Source organism: Poecile atricapillus, chromosome 22, assembly GCF_030490865.1.
Source record: "Poecile atricapillus isolate bPoeAtr1 chromosome 22, bPoeAtr1.hap1, whole genome shotgun sequence".
NCBI lineage: Eukaryota > Metazoa > Chordata > Aves > Passeriformes > Paridae > Poecile > Poecile atricapillus.
Window position 1 is genome coordinate 6,082,095 of NC_081270.1, and position 9,564 is coordinate 6,091,658.

Below are 9,564 nucleotides of genomic sequence, written 5' to 3' on the forward strand. Positions count from 1 at the left end.
GTGGGGCTGTGTCTTCCTCCACCTCTCTCCTTGCACCACTCAACCTCTCGGTGCTCTTGGTTCTGGCCCAGCCAACATGTGCCTTCGCAAAGAGCAAGGGAGGGCTTCTCCCAAGCCATGGGATAGGGAAGGCCAGGTTGTTTTGGGCTTTGCTGTGTGATAAATCCATAGCATTTCACCCTCAGGGCCACCATTCCCTTGCCTGCTTTGTTTTGTCATGTAGACATGGCCTTTTGGGGATAAAAACCAGAGGTGTGAAGGAACAGAAGAAAATCAAGGAAAAGACAGGTGCTCATTGGGATTATCTGGTTTACTGGTAGTGAATAAAATACTGATGGAGAAATCCTAATATAAATACTGATAAATAAAATACTGATGTAGAAAATCTTCTAAATTTCTGGAAACAAGAAAAACTGTGCCTGGAAAGAACTTCCAAGCTTTGTCCCATGACAAGGGCTGACAGAGACAAATGAACTTATCTGGGCCAGTGGACAAGTCCAGGATCAAAATCTTCTGCTGCTTCTCATCCAAGGTTTCTGCTTCTCTGTGTGTAAATTCCTTTTCTTTCATTTGGCAAGAAGGATGCAGAATTGCACTGGCCAAGCCCTTTGGAAGCCATGTGGAGTATCAACAAGGACAGAGTTCTTCCTGCCTTTGGCTATCAGATAAATGACAAGACACTGGCCTTACAGCAGAGCATGGCTATGTTTGGAGGACATTAAGCTGCATTTTCCTGCCCTGACTGGGGAGTGTTTAATGGGGACAGCATTCTCCCTCCACATCCATCTTCAAGAGGTCCCAGAGTTCCTGTTGAACCATCTCTTCCATTGGCTCAGTCTGCATCCACCAAGCAGAGGAAACAGAGCCTGAGATATGAGCAGCATCTTTGGGAGGTTTGTTCCTTTCCTGAAGATGCATTTGGAGCAAAATATTGCCTGTACAACTTTGTCACTCTGGTGTCAGATGAAGGTGTGTGGACAGGGAATCATCTCCTGGCTGGGAGGAAGAAGCAGAGCTGGGCTTTGGGAGATACCCAAGGGATATCTCTGCACTCATACCAAGTCTGAGCCTGCTGCTTTGCTGAAATGTAGTTGATAATTGAACCTGATTCCTGAACCAAATCCTTGTTTCTCCTGAAACACATCAAGAATGAAGCTCCTGCAGAAGCGTTGGGCTGTCTGAAGCTCACCTATTTAATTTTCTCTTGTAGCGGGAAATCTCTTATTTTAAAAAAAGATCTTTTCAGAAATGACTAATTAAACTACAGAACAGGAAATGTAAGAGACAGTGAAATCCCCTCAGATGTCCCCTCATTTCTACATAAATATGGTGGTAAAATGATGAAAACAAAACCTTTTGGAGACAAAGGTGAATGAGAGACCTGGTGGGGCAGCGTTGAAAAAATCTATCGTTTGTTATAGTAAAGTGAAACCACTGTGTTTATCTTGTGTCTTGGAGGATTTGATGCAATTATTCTTAGGAAGGGAGGGAAGCTACATAGAAATCAGAATAGCCCAGATTTTTTGCTAAAATATTTGTACAAATCAGGTTATTCAACTACAGAAAAGGACTTCTTTGGGGCTGTTGCTTCTGAAATTATCCTGCAAAACTGGAAGGACTGTAAATGTTTGGCATTAATAGCTACATACAATGCAAAGCTAATCAGTGAAGCTTGAAATGTCCATGGCAGGGAAGAAAGGCAGAGTTTTATGGCTGTTTGGAGGTGTGCAGAAGACCAGACACAAAGGCTGCCCGTGTAGGAAGGGAGTCACTGCTCTCCCACCTGAAAAAACCTGTGGATGGATTTTCCACGCCAACACGATCTGCTTCTTTGCCTGTGTTGGCTGTGAAGTCTGGGAGGAGGTGTAGCACAGATTCCCCTTGCAACCAACCTCCCCCAGGGTGTTGAGGCAGCCTCACCACCCCAGCTCCCACCCAGGCTGTGGGGCAAGGACCTGGCAGAAACCATCCCAGCAATTTGGGCAGGAATTAGGGTTGTGCTGTCTAACTTTCAGTTTTTGCCTCCAGCAGAGGCTAAAAATGTTCCACATTGCTTAGAGGTGTCAGGTTCTGTAGCCCTAGGCTGGGAACAGCCCTCAGAACCTCTCAGTTACACATTACCCTGAGTATCTCAGCAAATTACTCGCAGCTAATTGAAATAAAGGAAACACAGTGGCTCGGTTTACCTGACGGACTGTATATAGCAACACAACCACTGCATTTTGCATTGGTCATAAAATCATGATTTATTATCCCACCTGTCAAACACTGACTTTTTTTCCCCCCCCCTGGCCTGTGCTTCCTTCTCATGTCAATATAGCAGTGTTCATCCCAACTAATGTCAGTAGTTTCTTATTAGCATTTCAGCTCTGGACGTGTAGAGCCTCCAAAGAATTTTAGACATTCCCTAGAATCCCAAAACCTCTGGTTTTCAACCTGCTTCGGTTTGCTGAGTCTGAAAAATTTTCCTGTGGCAATGCAGACCCTTCTAAAGCAACTTAACTGTACTGATAACAGACTCCAGGTTGATGAGTTACTTTCTGTGGACCCCGCATAAGCAGGGATTTGCAGATCAGAAGTTCAAAAGTGCAGATGCAAGAGATACATGGGAGACAGGTAATCAGTCAGATGTGTGTCATTTTGCATGTTGAATTTACAGGGGTTCTAAAGTTCCTAAGGCAGGTGTGCTCCAGAAAAACTCTTCACAGAAATCACCAGGAATGGGACTGTTGAGGCAAATTATGGTTGTGGGTAGGTGTTTATGTTTGACTTATGATGATGCATATATATCTCAATAAATCTCTGTCTGTATCTCAGTGTATGAGCTATGATCTGCGAGTCCAGCTTGAATCTGAGGAAAATGTCACATGGGAAATGAGTCCTGCACTGGCAGTGCTGAATCCATCAGCTTTCCCCTGCTAATGGGAATGCTCCTGGTTGCTGCAGCACGGGGATTCATCCAGAGCAGAACAAAGAGATAGGTCATAAATACCAGAGAGCCAGGGAAACAAAATGCAGAGGGGCTCAGACACAGGAAATTTGGGGAGGAGATGGGATCAGAAAGGCACATGTTCACAGTCTCAGGTTAGTGAGAAAGAATGAAACTGCTGCAGGAAAGAGCAGGGAAGCTCCACATGTTTGGGGGTGCCATGGGCAGGTGGAAGTCGAGAGATTAAAAGTGACAGATTGTGTTGTCACGTTTCTTGCACTCAGTGACCAAATGATGGATGGTGGATGGTTTTCTCCTTGATGAGGGGAGCTGCATCTCCAGAGTAGCTCCTTGGGGGCTTCTGGGGAAGTGCCTGTGGAAGGGTGGCTGCTGAGGAGGAATCAGACACTCTCCAGGCCTGCTAGACTCAATGTCCTCTCCCATCCATGGGGTAGCACTTGGAATTTGTGCTCTGGACACATGATGAGCATTGTGGGTTACCAAAATGGCAAAATGTCCAAGCCACAGGCTGGACCACTGAATGCTGCAATGCAGGAGGCCTGCCAGGATGGTATTGCCATGTCAGAACACCCCAGCAGAGAGGTTCTGGAGTCACAGCTGGTGAGGAAGAGGTGCCAGGAGCACAAAGACACGGCACAGAAACCCAGCAGTGGAAATGGAGGATGTGAGCTTCCCATCACCCCTAGATGGGGAAGCAGTGCCTCAGAGGGATTTCATGGGCACAGGATCTCCCTAACACAGATATTTTCTGAGGCAGATGCTCAGCAGCAAGGGGAATATGCTGTGTCCTGACCCTCCAGGCAGTAAACAACCTAAACACTGAAGCTGAGAGGTGGCTGTGTTCCTTCTCCCAAGGTTTCTTCAGTGTCCTTTAAATTCAGAGCCCAGTGGGTTCCTACCCCAAATGGGTCTCTATTCCTTCTGGAGAGGGAGAAATAGCAGAACACACAGGGGAACAAAGGCCCTGGGGGTACTGAGTTCTCAGGTGGGAATGCCATGCCACAGTTGTCTCTGATAGCCTGGAGGACATTGCTGGATCCTTTAGAGATCCTCAGATGGGTCTTTTGCTGTGATTTGAGGATGCATCATCCTGCAAAAGACAGATCCCCAGCACACCGTGGGGAGCTCATGCAGGGCAGCCCACCAGAAAGGGTTTGACACATCTTCCACAAGTGTAATTACCTGAAAAATGGATAAAATGTGAGCTATAAAATAATCATCCAGGGTCCCTTCTTAACCCACAGTGAAATGCTGGCCCCTCCATCTCTCCCCCATGCATTATTCTTGCAGAGCCTGTGGCAAGGCTTGGCAAAGCTGTAGAGAAGCCCATGTAAGTTCCAAAGATTGGATTTTTATTTTTTTAATTTTTTCTGTGTGTGTGTGAGTGGGTGAGATGAACTCACCCCTGTCAGCCCTTACGAGGAGGACTCAAAAACAAGATTTGTGAACCACTTGCTGATCAGAGGCATTTTGTCTCTGAAGGGGAAGTCAGAGCAGCAAGAGCCAGAGACCCAGGCCCACAGAGCTGCTGTCACTGATGCCAGAATTTGTAAATGAAGTCGTGGGTGACTCAGAAATCTCCAAGGACTCCCAGCTGTAGATGTTGGCATTGATATATTGATATAATTGATATATGGGTCACCTCCCATCCTAGAACAAAGTTACAGGCTTCATACAGCCCACAAATGTTACATGACTCAGGAAATACCTCGGGGCACATCTGGCATCGAGGGAAAACCATAGGGAAGATGTTTAACCATCTCCCTGGCTTTTTACCAAGCTGAGATGAGCAGCACAGAGTGACCAGTGTGCATGGACACAGGCCTGCTGAAACGAGTAGAAAAATGCTCAAAAGTTGTTTTTTTTTTTTGTTTTTTTTTTTTTCCCTTCACAAATTCCTTTTTTTTTTTTGGTAAATTCTTCATTTTTTCAGATTACTGATTTATACCACTTGGGGAATTTCTATTTTTTAAGAAACTAGAGAAATATTTGAAGCACTGTTATCCAAGGAGTTCCTCTCCAGAGGTGCAGGAGATGATGGCCAGAGCCTTATGGTGACTGTGAACAGGGCCTGCAGCACTCAGCATCACCCACAGTGATGCTAAGTGTTTGAGGGTGCTTAGTTTGAGGCCCCCAATTAAGAAAGAAGTTGAAACACATTTTTGTCAGTTGAATTTTTAATGATCTGGCTGTATTCCAGCATGCTCAGCAGATTCCCAGGGTGTTCCATCTTCTCTTAGGGCTGTTATGGTCACTTGCTTTAGCAGCATTTCAAGATCAAGAGTGGTTCTACCCTGCTACCAAAGGAAACACCACACTTACTCCACACAGTTCAATTCTTGGGCAAACCAGGGCAGTTTTCATTTTTTACTCTACCAGGATACATGGAAACACGAAGCTGTGAAAGAATTAGAGTTGTTTAAGAGAATCAGCCAGAAAAACAAATACTGAATGTTTAGGAAAGCAGGAGCAGTGATGTCCCCCAGCACACACAACTAGCAGGGAGCCAGACCTGATGTGTTTTTCAGCACTAAACACAATTGTCAGCCATAAATGCTGCGTTTTGATCCTGCCCCTGTTGTGATACTGTGGATAGGGGAACATGAAACCAGAACTGCTGAGTAAATCTATCCAAATTAACAGTGATAAAGCGTGCTGCATCCTCCTTGGGGTGAGGAGGCATCTTGCTAGCTTTGCAGCAGGAACTCATCCCTCTATCTGCTGGCCAAAAGGGGATTCCATTTAATCATCCCAGTCCTCCCAGAAAGAAAAATGCCTTCAGAGAGCCAGGGGAGCACTACGAACTGGGCCACCTCTGGCTGGTATCTATAACAATGTCCTGCTTTTCCAAGCCATCCTCCAGCCCTTCCTAGTCCAGCTCTGGAGAGGTTTGGTCCAGCAGCAACATCCTGCTGGCTTCCACTGGCCAGGAGCACCTTGCCCTGGCATGGCTGGTGGAGGACAGCGCGGAGGAGAGCATCAGCATCGTGTCCTCTCGGAGCTCCTCTTGGGCTGGTGGCCGTGGCCAGCGCTGGTCCTGCTGGTGCTGCTGGGACACGCCACTAGAGGGGGACACAGCCACGTGCAAGGGACCTGGCCACGGCCACCAGCGTGGGCCCGTGGGGGACACTCGGTGGCCCAGTGGCCAGGTGGCCAGCGAGCGCCATGAGCTGCTCAGATCCTGCCCAGCTCCGTCACCGGTGGCGCTTCCAGCCAGCTCGCACCCAACCACGGCCAGGAGACGTGGTCACCAAACAAAACCCCCTTCTGATGGTCAAACCAATGGCTGTGGGAGGAGTGCACCTCGCTCTTGGCTCTTCCCGCTCATCACTGGTCTCACTCTGGAGGTTGGTTGGCATTTTCTGGATGTGAAAAGCCTGGAAATTCTGCGCTGGGTGTGCTCGGTATGTGGAGTGGGCGTAAGGATATCAGCTGTGGGGAAGACCCAAAAATTGCTGAAATGAGAGGAAGAGTTTCCAGAGTTTTGTCTTTATCTTTGCCTTTACTATGGCATCTCTTTAAAAAGGTGTCACTGATTTGGATGTCTGGTTTCATGACCTGCAGCCTCCTTTTTGCTTCCAGACCTTTTCCTGAGGGCTCTAAGCTGCAGGATCTTCTAATGGTACAGCTGGTTTGATCCTGGGTGGACTCCTCTGTTGAGGCCTGGAGGTGGGGCAGGGTCTCAGAGGAATCTAAAGGAGGATGGAACAGGATTCCTAATAAATTGTAATGGGATCAGTGCTTAATTCTTCAGCTGACTTTGAAAGCTACAAGGTTGAGGATCAAATTCCCCCCAGAAGGGAATGAAAATGATAATGAATTATGCTGATGAACTTGTGTTTGTCTGGAAATGAGGGAACATTTTGCATGTCTGCAAGGTCCATCTGCTGAGTGAAGGCAGAGGCGTGATCCCAGCTCTAGACATGCGGTGGGGAGAAGAATTGGATGTTCAGAGAGGAATTTTGGGACTTGGCTGCAGCCATGGGACTTGATGCACAAGGTGTCTTGCAGAGGCTTGTTCAGGTTCTGAGGATGGGGTGAGAAGTCTCCCTTTTGGCTGCACCTGTGGCTTTGGTGCCCTCCTGTTGAACACCAGGGTGGGCAAGGCAGGTGTGGGTGGGTGTGGGACTTGGGCAGGTGTTTTTGTGAGTGTTGGGATCCACTGACTCCATGGCACATCTCCAGTGGAAGAGTTTCGTGTGCCATATCTAGTCCTGTGCACCATTTATCTCATCCTCAGCAAACCACACAACAAGGCCTGGTGAGGGTGACTGATACCAAATGGAATGATTCTCTCACACGTGATGGGCAATGCAGGTGCATGCAAGCATGCAGAAATGCAGCAAACATGTCTAGGGAACACCAAAGTCTTGGCATCAACATCTCCCCTGGTTATTTTTTACCCTGGCCAAACCCAAGGCTGTTCCAAGAAGCAGTGGTCTGTGAAGTTTGGCTGGCAGATCATGATTTTGTCAAAAAACATGGGAACACCTGTTTGTTCCTTAGAGGTTTTTCAATCAGCCACACAAATTTTGTTTTGCATCTGAAAGGAAAAACAATTTAAAATTCAAACTGGAGTACACAAATTTAAATGGGTGGCTTCAAGTCCCAGCAGAAAATAAGGAATGAAATTACTTTGCATTGTTTTAGCTAATTTGCTGGATCTTACAGTCATTTCTCCTACTCAAATGGTAGGTATTTTATTTAGTATATTAATTGCTAACTGAAACTGTCCATAGGAGTGAAATTACTTAGGATTTCTTTCATATAAATTATTATGAATTTCAGCAATCGATTGCACAATGAATACTCTTTTTATCGCTCCAGAGAAATGCAGGGCTGGGATTTCATACCATTAATTTTTATGGGAGTTCAATGTCAGGGCTCCTTGGGGAGCTTTGAAAATCACAGCCCTTAATTTTTAATTTTCAGTCCTTATAAACAATGCTATTTATTTGGGTGTGCCTGTGAACTGTGGGCCAGTCAAACGCTGGTTCCTCGTAGTCCCTGCCAAAGGCTGGATCCTTCTGAGTTTATTGTTTTAATCTGTAGTTACAGGGAAGAAGCTGAGCCCTGATGCACAACTCGATCCTGTGCTACCCTCCCCCAGTCCCTCATCTGCTTGTTTCTGATGCTTTGATGGACTGGATTTAGAGATGGGACATGTAAGAGCCAAAAAGTGTTATTTAGAGGGGTTGGTGGGGTGGACTTTGCTCCTAGGCTGAGTCTGGGCACTTATAGCAACTTCAGGGGCTTGGAGGAATCAGACTGGGTTTTGGAGGAGTCTGTGGCCATGGTGGGCCCTGGGAGATTTCCAGCTCAATGGTATACACTGCAGGATGATCTGCAGGAGCTGGAAAAAATGTAAGAAAATCAGTGTGGAATCATCTGTCTGCATGTGCCAGACAGGGGTAGGAGGCAGGAGAAGTTTGGAAAAGCCTCTCTGCAGTGTTTGGTCCCATGGGGATCACTTGAGTTTAGCTTTGCTCTTTGTGACCAAGATTGGAGCTGAAGCTTTGGAAGTGGCCAGCCACACTGTGATCTTCACCTTTCTCAAGGGAAATGGCATTAAAAATCCCACATTTTGCCTCAGGGCGCAGGCGTCTGCCCGGGAGAGCCTTGACTGGCTCCCGCTGCAATGACCTTATTGCCCTGACTCACATCTTCCTGGCCCAGCTTCTCCTCTCCCTCCCCTCCCTGGGCAGGGTGCTGGGGGCCCAGTGGCTGCCAGCTCTGCAGTCTTGGGGTGACAGGAGCAGTGACACAGCCTGGCCACGTTTGTTCATCCTCTGAGGAGCAAATCGTCCCCACGCTGTCACTGGTGGCCAGCTCAGCAGCTCTGCAGCAGCTCTGTGGCTCCTGAGGTGTTTGTACCCCTCTGAGTAGTGGGTGTGGGTTAAATCCAGTTTAAAAGATTGGGAAGGTCACAAATAAACAATGCTAGGTAAAAATCAGGATCATCCTGGCAAAGCCCGGGGATGTGAGCTGCCTCCTGTCCCTCACCTGCAGTCTGTGGTTCCTCTGTGGTTCCTCTGTTGCTCCATCTGCTGTGCCAGGGGTTCTGTGAACCAGTTCTGCCACTGGTTTGGGTAGGGAAGGGTTTATCAGGGTTCCTCATTCCACTCAGAGACAGCCCTGGGTGATGGGTCAGGGGTATTGGAGACCTGCAAGGAAGGGCTGGAAACTCCCAGCAGCTGAAGCTGAGAGGCAGTGGAATGTTACCCCGTCCCTGGGTTATCCTTCTGCTCTCTGGCAAGGGGGCATGTTGCTCTGGAATTTGGGATGGTGAGGAAGGACCATGACCATGGAGGACTCTGTGACTTCCTGGCAACAATGAGGATTTGGGTAACGAGCTTGCAAATGAATGAAGGCATTTACCCCAGGAAAGGAAGCTCAGGAAAGGACTTGGAGGCAGAATCTTCATTGGTCCTGGTGGCCCATTAGCTCATACCTGGCTCTGGCATGCAACACTGAGGTCCTTGAGGCTGGGCTGATGAGGTCCAGCACCCAGGGGAGGCTCTGAGGACCAGCACTGAGCATCTCCCCTCACCACACACTCCTTCATGCACAGTGGTCTCACGTGGGAGCCTTTTTGGTGACCTCTTAGTGCCAGG